Here is a 14,675-nt window from a genome sequence, read left to right as displayed (position 1 = left end):
ATTGTCAACTTTTTGTACCTGAAATTTAATGAAAAATAGGCAAACTTTAAATAATATTAGAGCTAAGTATGTTTTTTCAATAAACTATATACTTTTTAATCTATTTGAACTGTCCTCGTTTATATTTTTTTAATGACGACTCTTAAGATAAACATTTTTCAATTGTATGGGTTTTTTTTAAGTTTACAACATTTTGATAATTTATGTTTTTGTTGGATTAATGTTTTCGCATCCGATAATATATAAAATGATCTCGTGATTTTGTAAGGTTATGGATACTTCATTAAATAGTAATTTTTTCAATCATTTACTTTTATAGTTGATAAATTTGCTGTTACTTTGTATAGCTTATTTGATATTGCAGTCTTTTGTAACTTTTTTCTAAAACTCTACAGTAAACACTTTGTAAAATGATTTTTTTTAAGTTGTTTTTATCATTGGTTTTACGCCTTTTATGACAAAAAACTTTTTATATTCTAAAAACAACTTCTAAAGGGTATTTTACAAACATATATATTATTTTTAAAGTTAATATTATTGATTCATTTATCTGTATGACTTCTACCGAAGTTAACACAGAACTGTTAAACTTTAACTCAAAAATTAAAAACAAATGTTTAATAAATCATATAAACGGTACTTAGTGTACTTCTTATATTTTAGAATAATGCAGAATATAACATAAATTTTAAATAGATAAAAGCCTTTTTTCAAATAAAATATACATAAAAAATATTTAGTGTAAAAAAAAATGATGTGTAAGTCATGATTTTTTTTTCAATGCAGACCATATTTGCCCGCGGGTCGGCTGCAATTTTCCGACCCTTGTCTACAGTAAAAACACAAAAATAGTATACTAGTTTAAGAGATAGCCCGTGAGGCTTAGTTTTATGTGATATAAGTATGAAAAATTATGTTATCAGCTTAGAAAGTTTGATAATTTATTACAAACATACAAATAGTTTTATTTGATCATGTAAAAAAATATTTTGACTTGAATATAAATTTATAGGTATACTTACAGTGACTATTAAACTGCAAAGTGAATAGACCATGCTATAACTAAAATAGTTTATTAAACTTATAAAAACACAGTAAATCACAATTTTCTTAGTTTTTTTATTAATTGAAAAGCTGTGTATCTTGCATATTGTAAAACTCAGAATGCAAACTTTTATGTTTCATGAAAACTAATTGTAGCAAAGTATAAAAATCTATTACAATTAAAAAAACAAAAGCTAGAAAATTGTTTTCTTTAATTGGTCAGCTAATGACCTTATTTCGTATTGTTTATTTAAAAGTCGAATAAAGTTTTCTTTTTCTGTATTCTTCATTGAATTTTTTAATAGAAGCAGAACTCTCTCATGTAAATGCAAAACTAAATCTCTGTTTTTGATAAATTTGCAACCTAAAATAAAAAAAAGTCAAGCAAAAAGCTTAATGTAGAGGATTAAAAGAAGATTTAATAAGTTTATTTTATTAAACATTTATTTAAAGTATTTATTTTGTTTATTCAACTTTTTTTTTTTTAATAGTTTTTAGTTCTTTTTTAGAGTATCACAAGTACATTACCTGGATTTAACAATAAAAGTGAGCAATAAAGTGAAAGTTCTTTTTTTGTAAAATTGAAGATAGCCATGTGATAGAAGAAATCAAAAAGATTATTTACAACACTTTCCATACCTGTTCAAAAATATTCGATTTAAAGAAAGAGAAAAGTTAATGATAACTAAAAAACAAAACATTACTACCTTTTTTAACATTACACTCTTGCAACTGTTTTTTCTTCCCATGTACCTTGATAGTATGATACTCTGAATCATATAAAGAGCTCATTTTTACCACTAAAATCTGTTTATAAATATTTAGTATAAATTGTTTTCTAGTACAGGTCAAAAAAATAGCATTTAATATTCTTATTAAGGTGCTTTAAAAAGAATATTTTTAACTTGAATATAAAAAACTTTAAAAAACTCTTCACAATCAAAGACTTTTGGCTTGTTAATTTGTTAAAGATATTTTTTTTGAAGCTTGGGATTAATAAAAACTATAAGTTAAAATAACATTAAAGTATAAAATGTTTGTGGCACAGAATAAGTTTTTAAAGCTTTTCAATTTTTTTTTCATATAACCTAGCTTAAAAAACTGATAATAATAAGATATTTAAACAGGTTTTGATCATTAAACTAACCTATTTAGTTAATAACACTCATGAAAGTATTAGATACATTATAATTAAATTATAAAACATTGTAATTGATAATTAAAATCACGTAGATGTATAACATCTAAATTTATAGTTAAAAAATTAAAGCCTGTTTGTTAGAAAAGTTTTGTGTTATACTCATTTATATTATTCCTTAAAAATTTTTTTTTATTTATTTTAATAGTATAAACTTGAACAACATAACGTTTTATTACTAAAACTTAAATAATAGTATTGCTCTAACCTAACTTTGTCAAAAACTTATTTTTAAAAGCACTTTTAATTGTTATGAACTTTATTCAAAGATTATAATTTTTGTATTTACGAGTTTCCACTACTAGTATTAGCCTATTTTACATCAATAATTTGATTGAGAAAAATGAAACAAATGAAGTTAATAAAATATAAACTCCAAAATGTTTTATTAAGGTTTATGCTGTAAAAAAATGAAGAGAAAGATTAAACAAATTTTAGGTAAGAGCGGTCGGCATTTTTTCAGAAATAACAGATAAATTTTATACTTAACAGTGTTTGCCAGCTCCTTAACTCCTGCGTCGACCTTTTACTGACTCAAAAATTTCGACATGCTTATTTATAATTATATACAAAGTAGATAACATTTTAACTTACACAAAATTAGCATTTGAAATTTCTATGTTATCTTTTTTTTGAAACTTTAGAAAGTTAGAGGTTTTACTGAAAAGTTATAATTTTTTTAAGAACAAAAATTTAAACAATTAGATATTGTTCCGATATTTAATGTATTTAAATTATGAAATAATAATTATAAAAACAATTTAAAAAGTTTACATCGTAAGCTGCTGCTTCTGTCATCGCTTTTATATCGTCATAGCAGAAGTTTTCTTTTACAAGTAAATAACTAGAAAATTTGCAAATGTCCAACATTTCTTGTTTAAAGTAAACCTCTTCAATAAAACTTTTGTTATCCTTAACTCCAAAAGGTAAATCACAGTTGTTCAGCTAGAAACAGTCATAAATACTTTTGTTTAAACAAAAACAGCTTTTTTTTTTCAATTTAAAATATTATGGTTTTAAAAATTTTAAACTTGATTTTTTTTACAAAAGCTTAACAAATATTATTTTTAAGATTACTAGTATTAAAATTCATTAAACTTAATTCGAAAATAAAAACGAAATCAGTTTAAAGCATTTATCAATCTTGTATTAAAAACTTAGTGTAGTGTTAGTTTATCGTACTAAATAACAAGGTATATCGTTTACATTTAATAATACAATTTATGTAATTCACCTCCTTTTCTCGGTTGAATAAGTTGTTTATAAAAAATAGCTCTTTTTCATTTGAGTAATCAATAGTAGCTAAATAACTATTATATATCGCACTTTCGGTGTTCTGTAATAGTTTTATTTTTTATTACTTATTGTTATAAAGTCATTAAATAATTTGAAAACTATTAAATTTATATTATTTTACTAAACTTTGTTCAGTTTGAATAGTTCTTAAATATTAAATTAATTATTTTGATTGCAATCTAATATAATTAAAAGTTATACCATACTTTATATATTTACAGCATTTCTAACAACTTTATAAGAAAATAAGATTATTTTGACTAACTGAATGTAAGCTAATATTTTATTAACACATAAAAAACTAAACTTACTATAAATGAAGAATTTTTTGTTAAATTATCTATCTCGGAAGATTTATAAAGCAAAATTTTGTAGTTTATATCTAATTCGTTGTGTTGGTTTTTTACTGCATGCTCAACAAAATCACTTTTAATAGGTATTTCATTTATTTTGCCTGTAAACACATCTTCTAAAAAAGTTTTCTTTCGAAGGTTAGTAGTAATGTGTGTAAGTGAATCATCTTGTACGTCTTGATTGAAGTGAAAATATGTATTTGTATTAGAATCAACTGGTTTTGTGGTCGTCAGAGAAAGATTGTCAAATTTATGATTTCCTATTCCTTGGTTTGCTACATTGTCTGAGCCTGAGTTTTGGTTACAAAAGGTTGAAAAAGAGTTTAATTTTTCCATGTTTTGAGTTGAATCTGATACAAGCATGTTTATAGATTTAAAACACTGATCATACTTTTTCTGCAAGATTTGATAGATGTTCAAGTTTGAAAAGTGAGGAAACTGAAATTTAGAAATGTCATTCATTATCATTGGTGAGAAATTGTTAATCTGCATACTTTTGTTGTTGCATGTTAAAAACGGAGCTTTTTGTTCAAAAAAGTTATTTACTTTTTCGTTGTCTAACAATTTCCAAGGATGGAATTTTGCAGATGCTTGATTAGGTGTAGAAAAATAACTTTCACTTGGCGTTTCACTTTTTAGATATGACTTTTCGGTCACAATAGGATTAGAATTTTTCAAAGTGTTATCAAAACTATTACTTTGAACTCTAATATTGTTGTCAAACCTACTGTAGTTTTTAAATTTTTCAAAATATTCCTTAATCTCAAAACAGCTTAAATTTTTTTCGAACATTCTCTCCGTGGTGTTTGTATTACGTTGATTTTTTCTACTGTGTTGTATTTTTGCTAACGATTCTTTCAAATAACTTATGTCGTTGAAGTTACTTTGAAATGTTTTAAAATTCATTTGAGGCTGTAAACTTTTATATGCACTCAAAAATTGGTAGCTTGGGTGATTTGGAAAATTAGAATCAATCGAACTTGTTTGGATTCTTTTCGCTTTTAGTGGTATTCTATTTTCATCTCTGTTGACGAGTGAAATAAATTGATTCACAAGACAAATTTGTACATGTATGCTTACAACTCTGCATTTTTAATTTGCGATTTTTTTGTAGAAAAAAAGTTTGTAGCTTTTACAAAACATTAAAAACTGAAAAATGTAAGATTTTTCTTTAATTGTAAAAATCGTATTTTCATCTTTGTATTTTTACTTTTTTATGAAACAAGTCTCTAAACACGTTGATTATATGAACTTTTTAAAATGTCTTATTTAAAAAAGCTACTTACATCATTTCTCTAATTCTTTTCCATCGGTTTTTTTCTTGTCTAACTTTTTCGTTTTTTGGAATTCTTCCATACTTCACAGCTGAGATAGAAGTAAAATGTTTTAAATGATTCAAAATTTTTATATTGATTGGAAGCTTTTTTTTTTAACTTTAATATTTTGTTTTTAATATTTATTACAGGTTATTTACAGATATAAACGGGTCTAGATGTTTCCACTTTGTACTAAAATACTTAGTCTTAAGGCGTTACTGTTGTTAAGAAAATATATTACGTATAAATCATGAAGTATCACATAAGTTTTACTACTATTTAAAAAAATAAATTTCAAAGTTAAAGGAACTTCTTTGTTTAAGTATGTTGAATACAAATAGGCTACTTTATGTTTACTGATAATAATTGAATCTTATTTTTTCAACAACAAAAATGATAAAATTTGTTTTTTTCTATGTTTTATGTGTAAAAAAAGTTTTTTCGAAAACGTTCAAAAAAAATAAGTTAGATTAGGAAATGGCTTTACCTATTTAATAAAATGCCTACAAAGTATTTAAACTTATACTAAAAATAAATTGTTTTTAATAAATAACTTTCATTTAATTTTTTTTTATTTTATATAAAACATAGTAAAAAATTGAACAAAACTTGTTTTAAAGTTTTAATGTTTAGAAGTTTTAAATATTTGCTCTTTATTTATTTAATTTCTGCTTTATATGTTTGAAATATAATACAAATAAACAAAAATCTTGATATTAAAAAATAAACAATTTAAATTTGTTAAAATTAAAATTATTTGAAAAAAATCACTGATCAAAACAAATAAACAAGCAAAGTAGACGTTTGTTAGTTGAATATACACTAAATTTAAAGATTAATAATAATTGTTGGTATTTTTACATTATTAAAAAATTTTTATATTTCAGTATTTTTAAATATTCTTAACGTACTTGAGCGTTTTTGAACGTATTTAAAATGATTAGAAATACTTCAAAGCTAAATAAAACACTAAATTTTTCAAAAAACTAAAAAAAATTTTTTTGGTATATCTTGAAGTAAATACAGGCTAACAAATAATTAATTGTGTTTAGGTATGTATTTTTTCATTCGTAACTAACCATCTCTAGACATTCCAACTTCAAGACACTTTTTTATTCTGCATGATTGACATTTGTTTCTTGTATCCTTTGTAATCTGGCAATTTCCATGAAGACATTCACGATAAATAAGGTTTTTGTGAGTTGTACGTCGAAAAAATCCCTTTTTTATCAAGCATTTGTTTTTTAGATTGGTTTTTTATATACTTTTCAAATCAAATGCTTTTTTGAATATAGTTGTTGATTACTGATAAAACTACTATTATAATGATTCTTTTTTAAATAGGTGTATTCAATAAATATGTTCAAAAACTAAAATAAATTTCCGTGTAATTTAATTTAATCATTCGTATTTGTGTAAACCTGTTGAAGTTTTCAGTACTTAATATTTAAGTTCTTATCTACCAACATACTTTCTTTTTAGAAACAAATCTAATTTTTGATTGCAAAATTGGAACTTTATGTGGTAACAATTAGAATATAAAAGAGAACTAAATAAATCCTTCATTAAATATATTAGTTTGAATATTATATTTAAAAAATCCCTATTGCATAAGTTTTTTATTTAAATAGTTTAAAATAGTTATAATTAAGATTTGTTTTCAAAAAAGTGTTTAAGCTCATACAAAAATTATAAACTTTTAAGTTTTCTTGTACAAAAAAAGAAAAATATTTTAAAACAGTTAGTAATTTTTTAACAATCTAAAAGTTATTAGCAAATTTAGTGGCTCATAATATTTTTATTTCGTTTCAGACTTAAAAAGTTATTACTTCTATTATTCAAACTTTAGGTACTTAGAGTTTAAAACCACGTCAAATAGATTTTATTTTAAACTATTACAGTTATTTAAATTGTATTTTAATTTTTGTTTTTGCTAAAATTTTTAAAAATAAATTTTCTCTTATAAAATTTTAGTAGACATGTAAATAGAGTTTATTTTAAAATGTTTATTTTTTGGTTTATAGATTTTTTTTATAACATGTAAGAAAGGTAAAGCATAGTTTTGTAATAACGAAGAGTAGATGTCAGTAAAGTGAGGGAAGTGTGTATAAATTACAAGTATTAAAAATAACTGAGTATTTCAAAAACATATATTGGTTTATTAACTATAAAATTTATGTTTTTTTTTAAATTGTAGTTTTAGAAAAAGCTAGTTTACACTTTCTAAAGCAGTAACAAACTGTTAAGTCTGAGTTGACAAGCTTATCATACAGAGTTTTAAAAAATTTATCGTAAAAAGCTCTAGTTTTATTGTCTTTATGTTTTAAACTATTTTATCTAATTCCGATGTCTCAAAAATTTAAAATAAAAAATCTTTTTTTTTCCTCAAGTATGTGAATAATATTTAGCTGTTGAAGCTACTAACCTTGCAACCTTCACAGCTATTAACACCATAGTGTACTCCTGATGCTTTGTCATCACAAACCTCGCATTTCATTGTCATTACTTCTTCAAGGTCCAAATTATTTTCTGCAATGTATTTTTTTAATCAAATAATAATGCTAAATGCAGAGTACATTGACACTTTTTTTCATTATTTGACAATTATGCATTAAAAGTTAAAATAGTAAACTTAACTCTACGCGACTGAAGAAGTATATTGTATTTAGCAAGTTAATTTTTCTCTACAACTTTTGAATCTCTTCATTTTTTTTTGTTGTTTAAACAAGTTGCCTAAAAAAGTATCTATAATTTTTTTTAAGGTGTAAAACACATAAAACAGACTTGTTAACATACTACTATCAGTAATATTTTCATAGTATTCAAGTTTCTCAAATCGTCCTTTTAGTGTGTCAATTGTTTATTGTGATTTAGTGTCTTTATTTTAATCGCTGTATATAAATTTATTATACTTCGAAAAAACCAACAAATCTAATAATGAGTGTAAAATAAATGCTTTGTTGATTTGTTTGAAGTATAATAATTTTTAAATATATAGCAAAGCTAATTACTAACACCAAGTTGTAACTTCGTTAGTAAGTCATACCACACTTGTTGTTTGGACTAAACATAGTTAGTTTAAAATTTTTACTAATTAGAACATTTGCTTTCAATTTTATTTGCTAACTTTAAGCAAGCTTTAAAAACTAGATCAAACAGGAAATTACATGATAGTAAAGAAAATAATTTTGCTCGTTTATAAATTTTACTGAGTCATACAAACTAAACAGTAATAAAATTATTAGAACACAATAAGTATGGTTTTTTTTTTCTTAAAATTTTACTAATTTTAATTATAGAACTGCTAACCAATAATATAAGTAACTTCTGCATCACTTAAATGACATTCTTTCCACTTGCTTCTAATATATTCTATGCAATAACTTCTACTTGTAGACATTGTTTAAAGATGTAATTTAATGTTTTTCTATAGTTAAATTTATTTGATTTTATTCATAAAGAAATAGCAATTTATTTTTGTTGTGCATAATTTAGTGTTTATCTTAACTAAGATGAAAAAGTATTAAGTTTAAAGTAATAGTAACCGAGTTTTTTTATTTTTTCATAAATTCCTCTTTAACAACATTTTTTTAATGTAAAACAAACGAAATACTATAACTAATTAAACAATCGAATCTTAATATCTCTATTGTATGAAACAATGTTGAGATTTAAAATTCTATAACACGAAGTATTAATTTGTATCTTAATGGCTTAACTTGCCTACTTAAGAATACTTTTTACTTGGTAAATCTTGTTAAATTGAATAAGTCTAGTATAACATTAATCTTTTTATTCGTAAGTAAAAGTACAGACTTATCATTTTAAACAAATACTATTATTTTGTTTATTATTTGTCTTAAATGCATTTCATATTGCTGATAGATGTTCGTTGAAATCAAGTGTATACTATGGTTTTAATTCTTTTGTGATGTATTGTATTTTAACTTACTGTAAAATTTAACAAATAATGTATTAATTCAAAGCAGTAGTTTTTTAAAGATTTTATTTTATTTTAATTACTATCAATAGTATAAGTGCATAAGAAAAGTTTGTTTTACGATATATAAACTGATTTGTTTTAATAAGTATCATTTTTAAAAACTAAAGTAAGTTAATCTATAAGTGTCTTTTTTATAATTATAACTAAAGGTTTTATTTTTTATTTTTCATATATTTATTTTATGACTAAAGCAAGTATCCTTGGAAACATAATTAAAAAAGAAAATACCCTGTTGTTATAACCAACTTTTTTTTACTACATCTAACACTATTAGAAAAGATCGAAATGAGCTATCAAAGACATTTTCAGTATACCTAAGAAATATCAGTACTACATTCATTTAGACAATTTTTTTAGTTCCTAACTACTATTATAACAGATTACAACTTTTCAAGTTTTATGTTCAAGTGTTTATCACCAACTTACTAAAATGTGCAGCTATATACAAAGAGCGAGCCAAAAAATTCCTTGGAGTTGTTTTAAAACGAAACATGCGAAAAATAAAAGGCAAAAATTTATATTTAATTTTAGATGTCTTAAAATCATCTACATTTGGATAAACAATAAAGTTGACTTTTGCTCTCAACGTAGACCAAACAAAAACTTGATAAACTCAAAATATTTATACGAGAAGGTTACATCTCTTTATTTAAAATCTATAAAAAATAAATTATTCTCAACTTTAATGTGAATGACATTTTCCAAGGATTTTAAGTAAGGAGGTGTAGCCTCCTTCATTGCCGTGTTTAATCCAATAGGTTTTTTGATACTTTGAATATTGATGTCTTCTGTGAGAATGGACAAAATATCTAAAAAAATACTGCGTACCTCCGTTAATAATTCCAGAAAAGAAATTAAACTCCAAATAGAAAAGAATAGACATCACACAAAAGTAAAGTATAAACGTATTGTTATTTTGGTTATATTTTACAAAAATGTTTTTTTTTTTCTTTTTTAAACAGTCCGTTTTTGAACTATTCTGAGAACTTTTGGCCAAACCTAAGTGTGTATTTTATTTTTAGTAATATTTTTCAAAAATTCTATAGAAAATTGTAGTTAAAAAACTAATCCTTATAATTAAAGTTTAAATAAAGGTTCTACGAACCTTTAAAATAAGTTAGACTCAATACACATAACATAAAAAAATGTTGCTTTTTTACTTACTTCTATTTAAGATATAGTATTTCATTAAAAAATATTGTAACAGAGGTATTCTAGAAAAAAGCTAATAATTTATATTTTTTCAAATAGATTTAAAAATACTTCGTATATTAAAAATTAAATCAAATATAGCTCCAAATAATGAAAAATGAGCAAAATGAGTAGACTCAAAAAGTATTAATATTAAATACTAATCCTATTCTATAGTTAACTATTTAAAAGAGTTTATTTAATTAAGTGTAAATTATATACTTGTTTCATTTTTATACTATATTTTTTTTACTTTTTCATGTACTTCAGCTTTCTCAATTTCAGCTCTATACAATTCGTTTTGAGAGAATTATTTTCTTCTCTTCAATTAAACTTCAAACGGTCATTTTTCTATAAACTGTGATAAAAATTAGTTTTTACGTTGATGAAAAACATAAATAGTATTTTATTTTATATGTCCTTTGTAATAAAAAGTATTCGAAAGTTATTAACTATTAATAACATTTGCTAAACATAAATTCGAACGAAAAAAATTCGTTTGAGTATGTATAACAACAACAGTTTGAAAAACGTTTAATATATTCAAAATTAAAATGATAGAATAAAGGTAGTCTACCTCTTTTGATTTTGAAAACTTAACAATTTTTGAAAACTTGACTAAATAAAAATAAAAAATAGTTAGGAACCATTTAAAACCACTGTCTCAGTCTTTTACAAAACACTAACATTGAAAAGATCTTTCTTTTATCAAACAAACATTATCAGTTCTACTTGAATAAGAATTGATAATGTTTATTTAATAAACGAAAGATCTTTTGAATGTTAGTGTTTTGTAAAAGTCTTAGACAGCGGTTTTTTAATGGAATCTAACCATTTTTTGTTTTTATATTCAAATTTGTTAACATTTTTCTATGTTGAAATAACAAACAGTTTTACGGAGTTTTTATAAAATAGATATTAGTTCTTTTTTAACTTTTGTTGTGCGTTTGAGATAACATTTCTCTTTCTTTTGAAAAGAATAATTATATCTGTTATTTATTAAATTTTCAAATGTCATTACTTTTTTTTATAAATACTAATTATACACAGTTATTTTTTATGCTGTTACTTTTATACTAACATAATAGAATATCCGAGCTGTTTATCAAATTACAAATAAGCTTTACATAAGTTTTATCATAAAAACTAAACTTAAAGTCTCTTTAATAAAGAAGATGATAATTTGACATTTTAACTCTAAAGAATTATAAATGGTCTATACAAAGTCTTTTTTATTCAAATTTAAAATTTTGTCAAAAAAAAAATTTAGTAAGAGGAACAATTAAAAAATACAAGCATGATTTTGAAAGTAGCATGTGGTACAACTCATTTTCAAACAGAACAATGATTTTGAGGTATAAATTAGCACAAAATGTAGTTTTTTTCAGAAAGTAGATCACTTCCGTTCAAAACTTTAAGGAATTAGTTTGAATAAAATAGTCTTTGTAAAGTTTAGGAAGCACCAAAAAAGTAAAAACAGAATTATCATAACCATACTAAAATACTCTATAAAACTAAATTTTATCTAAATTGATTATTATTGAACAACGAAAAAAAATACGCTCAATTTATTTCGTCCTACCTTATAAACGAAGAACTTTTTGCTTATCGAGTCACACCACACTTTTTAACGTCGTTTCCAGGACTTATTGATAGTGTTAAAATATTAATAATAGAATATTTCCCTACGCCTTCCTTTAATTATACTTAACCGTTTTATCAGTTTGCAGAAAACAGTTTGTTTCGGATGTAAAACTTCTAAATATTTTAGAATTTTTTTAGATTAGTTAACCTTAATACTTATTTCGACAAACTTCGTTCTGATTTTTAGTACTATTTGTAGTTATTTAGTTTTTTGAGAATATTATGTTTTATTAGGTATACTTAGTTTTCTTTTTTTGTAAATTCCGTACTAACCTATATTTCGTTTTTTTTTTTTGTTTTACTTAAATTATTTTACAAAGTTAAATAATTGCTAAGTATTTAAAGCTAATTACTTTTCTTTCTTTACTTTCAGTGTGTCTTCTGTTTAGGAGATTTAGAATTTGATTCCTGAGTTCAACGTTGCACATTAAACAAGAATAATGACGATTTTTTTAGTTAAAGTGTACTTTATCTAATGATAAGTCGGAGATTTTGTAGTTTTTCAAACAAATTTAATGTTTTGTAGTTATTATTTTACTGCTTAAAAACTTTTTTATTTGTTTTTTCGACTATCAAATAACTTTAGAAAGTATGTTTTTTTAATCATTTACGTTACGCTGTTTTAAAACCCTACCATTTTTTTTGTATTTATGGTTGTTTTTGGTTTTTAACTAACCTGATCAACAATTCAGAAATATATCTAGTACAGTTCTTTATTTTAGCTTAAAATAATTATGCACAACTAAATAAGCTTAGTATTGTTGTACATCCTTATATTAGTTAAACAATATTTATTTTACACCAAATTTCAAATTTCTAAATTTTAAAGTTAAATAATAAATAGAAAAATTATTAAACTTATTTTAATCATAAACTTAAGACTAATACAACTCTTAATAAAGTCATTGTACTTTGACATTGCTTAATGTTTAAAGAAGTCTGTAACCATTTTTTTAAACTCTAAAGTGATTAAAAACTTAAGTAATTTTTCTAAAGTTGTCCAAAAAAAATTAAATATACTTTTTATTTACTAGTAATGGTTAAAAAAGTTATATTGTATCCTTAAAAACTAAAAACTAAGGTTTTTTCGAAGTAACTCCTATATAATACATATAGTCGATGTCATAGCATTAATTTATTGTTTTTTTTTTTGTCAACGATAATAACAGTGCTATCAATTAAGCATTATAAAGCAAAACAATATTCAAAGTATCTTTTTCTAGTTTACCTTATGCTAAAATAACTCGTTTATACTATTATTTATTCATGCCATTTAAAAACAGTGACTATAGAGTACTAATTATCGTTCAGTTTTTGATAAAACTTGTTCTATGATAAATTTCAATTGAAACTTGAAATTGTCAATAACTCGATAGAACAGTCTATAATTTCTATAAATATCATTCATAACTATTGTTAACTTGTAAGCAATATAAATATAATACTGTTACTTCAATCATTATAAACACTATAGTCATAGATTAAAAAGGAAGTCCTTAGTTTACATATACGTTTCAATCATTATTACTGTATAGCTATAGACTAAAGCCGAACTAGCAACTTATTTAAATTTTGTAAACTTCCTTGATTAACTAATTTATATGCAATTTTCTATATATATTTTATTCGTTACGGTGAAAAAAAGTTAATGCTTTTATGTTATCAAAATAATTTTGAAAACGTGTAAAAAAAATTTATTTAATCTAAAAAAGTATCAAACTAAAAAATTATGCAATAGTCAAACTTTTGTTAGATTTACCACTGAAAACAAGTATTTACAAAACAAAATAAAAAAGTGTGTTTTTAATTTTTTTTTTCGTTAATTTGTACTAATAATTATTTTTTCAAGTTACTTTTTTAAAAAAAGCTTGTTTCAAATTTAGAAAGTACTGATAACTTATTTCAGATAGAGTTAACTTAAAGACTTAGAACATTTTTTTAGCTTTATTTCTTTATTATTAAAAAAGTTTTGTACACACTATTGTGATACTTGCAAATTTTCGAAAAACACTACCATGTTTGCTGTTTGAATTACCAAAGTCAATCAAGAAAGTTTAGAAAATATTATACTACGTAAATTCACCTGTCATATAGCATTACAATTAAAAGAAATCATTCATTTTTTAATAAATACTTTTATTCTTGTGTTAGATCTTAAATACATAAATATTAAAAAAATTTATATATGTCATTTATATTTACACTTTTTACTTCGTATCAATTTGATTAGTAGAATGCAGTACAATACGAAGTTACGCAACAGGTTATTGCTATTTTAGTTAAACAAAACTTTATACAAAGCTTTTAAGTCTTAAATAAATACTCTAGGTGTACCTTTTATTAATCGTTTTTTATTCAAAATAACATAGTCAGAATATTTCATTTTCTGCAAACACTTAGATCTTAATTGCTTTACATTTTAAAACAAGTCAAGAGGCCTAAGATTATCATACTAATCAAAAAAATGTTTAACTTTTAATTCTATTTTCATGTTAAGATTTTCTAAATTATTTGTCATACTGTCTTTTGTTAAATGCTGCCCCCATTGACCAAAGTTTTTTAGGTCGATTTTTAAATAGTTCAACTAACTAATACATTTATCGTTATATACATTTTTCCGTAGCCATTTG

The 14,675-nt window shown here is 23.1% G+C and overlaps 1 long non-coding RNA gene across 1 annotated transcript; it reads right to left on the bottom strand.

The window, feature by feature from the left end:
* Positions 1–1,670: 1,670 nt before the first annotated feature.
* Positions 1,671–3,104, bottom strand: LOC145835299 (uncharacterized). The gene is made up of 3 exons (XR_014369851.1): positions 3,017–3,104; positions 1,752–1,851; positions 1,671–1,683 (listed from the first exon to the last, which is right to left on the bottom strand). It is a non-coding gene; the product is annotated as an uncharacterized LOC145835299 (long non-coding RNA).
* Positions 3,105–14,675: the final 11,571 nt, after the last annotated feature.

This window comes from Thalia democratica, chromosome 4, assembly GCF_965202585.1.
Source record: "Thalia democratica chromosome 4, ktThaDemo2.hap1.1, whole genome shotgun sequence".
In the NCBI taxonomy this organism is placed as follows: domain Eukaryota; kingdom Metazoa; phylum Chordata; class Thaliacea; order Salpida; family Salpidae; genus Thalia; species Thalia democratica.
Note: the sequence above shows the minus strand (reverse complement) of the source record. Positions and strands in the feature narration are given on the sequence as shown.